We start from the raw sequence: 7,505 nt of genomic DNA, 5'->3' as shown, positions 1-7,505 counted from the left end.
TAAATACATATAGATTGTAACAACTTGATAATAACAAAAATGTACCATGTAATGGGGGATTGATGTTTCCCCCCAATTTTCAATGACCAGTTGAGTAAACTCAATGACTATTATCTTGAATATGCTTCATTGTTCCAGCGTTAGTAGGCATGTTTTGGGGCCCGTTCGCATGTTGTAAGTTTCCATAGACATCCTAGGGGATTGTCAGTTTGAATTAGCTTTGTTCAATTTTAGGTTGGTGTGTAAACATTGTGTGCATGTATCATAAGTGTTATTACATGGTCATCATTGACATTGCATCTTGAGCTTATCATCAACTTCATCAGCATGTATCAATTTTCCAAAGGGCTTTCGAATGATGTATCATGTATTGATTTGCCAAAGGGCTTTCGAATGTTGTTACAAGCATCAGGGAATGCCCCACCTCGCTAGCATAGGATATTACAGGTAATTCAAATGGTGATACTAGTTCAAATGTAATTGTGGCATGTGTCTCCGCACCTCTCAATGTGGAAAAAGCGAGGTGGGATGGCAAGGATGCATAGGAACATGCATTGGTGGCACTTTTCATAAAAAGGAACATTATTCGTCCTATTCGCTCATGTAATACTACCAAGTAGGCTAGGGATGCACTTGCTCTGCTTTTTTACGAGGTGCGTGACGAGGCTCATGTGTGTAAGGAGGCACATGTAATACTGCCAAGTAGGCTAGTGATACACCTACTCTACTTTACCAGATGCATGACGAGGCACATATGTGTACGGAGGCATATGTGGCCTACTTATGTAAGCACTTAAAGTCGGAGCATATGAATAAGAGGGAGACATAATGAATGAGCTTCTCATAGCTTCCCATAACTTTTTATCAGATTCATATAAGGAGGGAGGCATAGTAGACAGGTGGAGTAAATCTCTATATAGCTTTGCTCGGTCTCTACTGTTGGTGATTGAGCCCTTAGTGGCATGACAATGCCGAGGGAATCGATAGATCAGCTCGTTGTGGTTAGCTGCATTCTATGCAGACTAATGGTGAGTTCCCAAACAACCCTTATGCATATGTGAGCAATAGTCTTTACTCTATAATTGTAATTATAATGATGAAGGTTTAGGGTCTATGTACGTAACTATAACTGGCAACTCTTGTACAAGAGTAATTATTAGAAGGAAGAGAGAAAATATTAAGGACACTAAACTGTAACCTCAATTCTAAGAGAAACCCTTTTATTGCCCAAGCTAAGATGTATAAGAGGAGAGCAACCGAAGGCTCGATTCACAAGAGGCATTTCGAGAGAAGCTTCATCGAAGATAGTATATAAGAGGAGAGCAATTGAAGGCTCAATTCACGAGAGAGGCCTCTCATAAACTTAGTCTAAGGTGAGAACCTTATTTTAAGACCATCGGTAAGGCATTGCACACACCATGATATAGGGACACCCTACATACATAGTTCTTCTTATACCAAAAGTTGAAGGTGGAGTTAATGTTAAGGCTGATGCATGGTTGAGTTCTCCCTACCAGTTGGGTTAGCAAACTAAAACAAAAAGGCTTTATAATGGCTTGGCGAGAATCCCGATATCCACAAAACTGTCACTCTATATAACTGGTTCTAGTAAGATAGGCTACTTAACCATCCTTGCATTCGCATCATGCCAAGCGTCTTGCATAGAAGGCCTCTCACATGAGCCCGTGCTCAAACTTCAAACTTGTGGGTATGCATGCACACACGCACGCGCACCCCTCCCTCACACCTCGGCATATTGGAAATTCAAGTGGGAGTGGTGCTATCTTAATTTCGATGTATAACATATCTCTCAAGACCATCGGCGGCGGCGGCAAGGCGTTGCCAGACATAGTTCTTCTTATACGGCCACAACTTGAAGGTTGAGTTAATGTTAAGGCTGATGCATCGCCTTGAGTTCTTCTCTCTATTAGTTGTGTTAGCAAACTACTAAAACAAAACTAAAAAGCTTTATAATAATAAATGGCGTGGCGAGCACCCCAAGATCTACAAAAGCGTCTACTTAACCATCCTTGCACCACTTATCCCACATTGGTTCCCCGGCGCAAGAGGGAAGTCCCAGCAGGGACTCGTGGAGGTCGGTAGGTATAAAGCCTCCTGGTTGGTTGCCTCTTTCCTCATGGAAGGGGCGGGTTGAGCACAAAGCGAACTATTCTTTCGCCTTTTACTAAAGAATACCGTGTCAACACAAGCACCATATCCCAATTTTTGCAGCGGGCTTCTCTCTCCAGGGAGAGGGGCTCCCCAAGCGTACGTTCAAAACAAGGAGGGGAAGCGCTCCGTCTGCATCTTCCGCTCGCTTGCTCGGCTCTTGCAGGTGGTGTGTATCTGAGGTAACGCTCTGTTTGTTTGTTTCCGTCGCTCTCGTTGTGCAGGTTCTGCGCCATCGCCATGGCCGTCGTCAAGGACATGGGGGATCTCCATGGACATATGTGCCTGGATTGGATGCCCAGAGAGAAACCCGGCCGCCACAACATGAGCACACTGGTTTGTATGTCCACTTTCGTGACAACGCCCTCATTGCACGAAGGCCTGCACAAGCCGTGGTTGAGACAGCATCGATGGCAGCCTGTGGTTGTTGTGAGAAAGGATGGGCAGCACCACACCATCGATGGCTCAGGGGGTCCTAGGAGACGAAGGCTGTCTTTTGGATCCTCAAGAAGGAGCCAAAGCTTCACCAACATCGACCTAGAAGAAGAAGCAGAGGAATGGCTAGCCGCATGGCCCTGGCAGAAACACTTTACCACCTTAGATCGAGTGAGCTCTCTTGCAGCCTCATCTTGTCATGTCATCATGTCTGATTGCACAGTTGAGAGGCAAGGTTCCCAACTCCCAGACAGGTAGGTGCTTCGTCGCTTAGCAGCGGTCTCTCCTCATTTTCTTATGGCCACAGCAACTTACCCATGGCAGAGCGGATTGACTGGAATGGAGATGCACTGAGAACTAGGGCTAGACGAACCGCGCACGCTTAGTCCTCTGGCTTGCTGCCCTCTTCTTTTTCCGCTCGTGTGTTTCTCGTTTAGATGTGCTGCTGCTCCTCTTTCAGCGGGTTCGGGATGGGTGGACTCTCTAGCTTCAAACCAGGTTGCACCAAATACTAGAAATGATGGCTATGCATTTTAATGGCACTAGGTAGGCTACTTGCCTGGTTGCTGGTTGTACTGGTTTGCACCAAATACTAGAAATGATGCCAAAAGTAAAGATGCTCTATGCATTTTAATAGCACTAGGTAGGCTACTTGCCTGGTTGGCCTCTAGCTGCTTGTAGCTCATCCTCCCTCTAGAAAAACTGGAGCTTACTGATAGCTGCAAACGCGTCAGTGGAGATCCAGAGCTCAACTGCATCACAACGGGGGCGGCCTGCTCTTTGGCCGTGCCCGATTAAAACACAGGCATCTTTGTGGGCCGCTTGCCAGAGCTTGCCCTATGTTTGGCTGCTGCTTGAGACCTCCAGGCTCCCAACCATGGCGAGTGAGTATACATTTGCCTCACAGCAGTGAGTGGTACATTCCCTTTCTAAACGACTGCACTCCTGCTCTCTCTCTCTCTCTCTCTCTCTCTCTCTCTCTCTCTCTCTCACTGGCTCATGCCAGCAAGTACCTATACCGGACTGGATTTCAACCCTACTCCAGTTGACGATTCCTTCCTTGCTGCTGTTCTGGGCTGAATGAAGGGGTAAGACGAATCCGCCTCTCCCGCTCCCCTACTTACTGCTGGTTGGCCATGCTGGGTTGAAAATTGCGGAAATTATCACACCACCTCTTCGAACCTGCCCCGGAGCCCTGTTCCTTGCTGATTTCACCCTAAACACCAGTGTCCAACAACGCCCCACATTTTCAACGGTGTCCCTACTGTGACCGACTCCTGTCTCCCATTGCTCTTTGTTTCCCGATCTGCTCATTCTCATAGGCCTTCCGCCTTCGGGTACGGATCAACCCTTCACACGCACACACCGACACTATTATGTGCAAACCTGAATCTCTACTGTGACTCAATTTCTTCTCTTTATCAGCAGAACTCACTTTGGTCACCATCTCTCCCAAGCTAGGACTTCACTCTGAATCATAGAGATATTGAATCATGGATTGAAAACGTTGGATTAATGGAGCCCATTTGATACGTCGGTCAGAAATTAAGGGTTGCATTAATAAATGACTAATACTTTGTTGGTCTGTTTTAGTTGAAAATTTAGATCCCATTAAATAATATTTTCAAAGTCCTAAGGCATGAACGACAACAACAAATGCCTTGTCATATGTACTATAATTTCTTTCTGTTGGCTTAAGCTTACGACTTTCATAAGCAATGGGATGTCCATCTTGCATGAGAACACTACCAAAACCATGTCCATGTTCGGTCGTTGAAAATTTGGTAGTGTAAGAGCTGGTGCATGAGTCCATGCTTTCTTAAGTTCAGAGAAGGAATGGTCCTGTTTACTAGGCCAATCAAAATGTCTAGCTTTTTTAAGGAGTTTAGTTAAAGGATGTGAAATATATTCAAACTTATTTTTGACGAACTTCCTATAGTAGCTACTGATTCCAAGAAAAGATCAGAGTTCGTGAATATCATACGGTTTGGGCTAGTTAGCGATGCTTTCGATCTTTTTGGGGTCTACTTGAATACCATCAACCGAAACAATGTCCTAAGTATTCCACTTCCTCTTGAATGAATTTTCTCATATTGGGATCGACATAGAGCTGACACTTTTTTCAAATGTTGTTCGTGCTCTTGATGATTCTTATTGAAAATTAAGATATCATCAAAAAACACTATAATTAAACTTTGGCGTTTCAAGAGTATTCTATTCATCATTCTATTAAAAGTAGCTAGGCTATTAGTCAAGCAAAATGGCATAACTAAAAACTAGTGACACTAGTTTGGGCTTTAAAAGAAGTCTTGAAAATATTTCCTTCATCCATTCGAATTTGATGGTAGCTGGACTTGAGGTCAATTTTGTAAAAAAACTGTGCTCCCTTGAGCTTGTCTAGCGAGTCATCCACTCGTGGTATTGGATTTCGGTTCTTAAAAGTAATCTTGTTTAAAGTACGATAATCGATACACATTCAATATGTCCCATTTTTCTTTTTAATAAGAAGAACTAGAGCATCAAATGGAGAACTCCTAGGTCTAATTAGTCCTTTGTCTAATAATTCTTCTACTTGTCTCTGAATCTCTTTCTGTTCACGCATGTTAACTCCATAAGCTTTACATAGTGGAGAGCTTCCAGGGATTATTTTATTTTTATGATCCTCTAGACGAGATTTAGGTAAACCAGGAGGTAGGTTATCTATAAAGAAATTAGAGAACTTAGAAATAAAAGGATCATGAGACATGTTTGATTAAGAGTCAGCTTGAGCACTAAGCTGGTTGACAAGAATAAAAAGTATCTTCTCCTTCTTCTTTATAGCTCTTTTAGCTTGGGTGTGAGTTTAAAGAGGACCTAAGTCACCCTTAGTCTGACATTAGAGATAAATTTGTTTGTCATCTTTCATTAACCATATTATATGGGTGTCATAATTATTCTAAGGATTATGTTTATGTTTTTATAGCGTTCCTAAGATAACATCAACACCTTGCAAAGGAGTAACTAAAGATGTTCTCTTTTCTTTCAATGAATCCATTTTCAATTCTAGACTTGTAACCTCTACTTAGTTTCTTGAAGTGCAGCTTTCACTTTATAACTAGAGTACGATGCATCTAGGTTAAGTGCTTCCAATGCCTTTTCGGAAATGAAGTCATGGAAACTATCATCATCATAATGCAGAATAGAAATTGGTTTTCCGTCTATTCTTTCTAAAGCATAAATAAGAATCTTACCTCCATTCGAATAGTCAGGATCGGAATTACTCTCTTGCTTGGAAGAATCATTTTCGTCCTTGAGACGAGCCACAAGTGCGTAGTTTTTTTTCTTCTCTGGACAATCTGGTGCAAGGTGACCTTCCTTGTGACATTTGAAACACGTCACATATGATTCTTTAGCTGACCATTTGAGGGTTTATTGTTATTTTCTTTCCAAACATTCTCTTTGGCTACATCTTTACCCTTATGCATCTTGGATTTTTCAAAATTGCTTGAATGAAAATATGGTTTAGAAGACTTCGTACAAGAATTTTCATGTATTCTAGAATCTATAGAAATAGAAGTTTTGCATTCACAATTTAGAGAAAGATTCATAGCAGAACTAAGGCTATGAGGATAAAATATATTAACATTCGCCCTAATAAATGGCTTGAGACTAGCAATGCTCTTTTTCTTTGACCTTCTCGATCACTTAAACCTACAAATATCGAGCAAATATCCCACAATTTGTCAATGTAAGATTGGACATTCTCTTTCTCGACCTGGCATATCGTATCCCAACATTGACGAGCTTTAACCTTGTATTGAGAAGGAAGAAAATATTTCTTTAAAAATTTCTAGAACTCCTTCCATGTCACATGTCTATGTTTGCCCTGCTTGATCACATTCCACCCACAAAGCAACACTTCTAATCAAATGGTTACAAGCACATTTAATCTTGTGCTTTTTCGAGAATTTTTTGCCCCTGAAAAATAGACATCCAGTTGACTAAGCCATGCAATAACTACTCGTGTATCTTTCTTGCCATCATAGTTCAGAACAGTGAACACCTTTCGACTAATCCATGAGTCTTTTCGAGAACTTTGGCTATGCAAAGTAGCTTTGACAGTGCGCCTACCATGATCACTTTCTTGCTCGATAGAGTTGGAAGAGTTACGTTTACGCTTAGAACGCTTCATATGTCACTCTAACTCATGTTCGAGTTCACAGTCACTTGCAATTTGCTCTTAAAGTGTAAAAATTTACTCTTGCATAGTGGGTTGTGTAGATAAATTGGCCATTGCAAATAAACAAATAAAGAAAATATAATTTATGATGCAGATAAATAAATAAAGACAGAAAACTTAGCTCTTTTACCGCATTGAATTCGGGTTTGAAATTTGTCAAAAGGTTGATCTTAGCACGGTCCTTTACTCCAATTCCGAATGAATTCCGAGCATGGTTATTAAGAGTCTTGAGTTTCGTTGACCAAGACCATACTAGGGAGTTTGGGAAAATCCCATTACTTTGGAGTTAGCTTTTTTAATCAACTTTTGGTGTATCTTGAGTATACCAATTCCAAAGTTATGAGAGAATGTGGATTTAGAGCCTACTCTTCAAGAGCTTTCCAACTATATGTCACATTAGGGTTTTGACAAAATCTTAAAAGGGTTCATTCTGTCCCCCCTTTTTTTCATATTGCAAAATGGAAATTGGGATTTTACCAAACTCCCTAATATGGTCAATAAATTGATAAATAAATATTCCATAAGTATATAAACTATCATCACACAAATATTTTCCAGGCGTAAGTAACCAATTGTAAAGATGATCCAATCGTCCACAAATTATCTAGGAGATTAGAATAATATTTTTAAGAGAGCTTGAAATACATTCTCAAAACATTCCCTCTTGCTTGAGTTTGCAATT

At 41.2% G+C, this 7,505-nt stretch overlaps 1 pseudogene; it reads left to right on the top strand.

Moving 5' to 3' along the window:
• The first annotated feature begins 2,142 nt into the window (after positions 1 to 2,142).
• On the top strand, positions 2,143 to 2,257 carry LOC147624815 (U5 spliceosomal RNA; annotated as a pseudogene).
• Positions 2,258 to 7,505: the final 5,248 nt, after the last annotated feature.

This window comes from Cibotium barometz, chromosome 24 (assembly GCF_041138505.1).
Source record: "Cibotium barometz isolate CiBa-2024 chromosome 24, ASM4113850v1, whole genome shotgun sequence".
Classification (NCBI taxonomy): domain Eukaryota; kingdom Viridiplantae; phylum Streptophyta; class Polypodiopsida; order Cyatheales; family Cibotiaceae; genus Cibotium; species Cibotium barometz.
The sequence above is the reverse complement of the archived record's forward strand: the minus strand, read 5'-3'. Positions and strand labels throughout refer to the sequence as shown.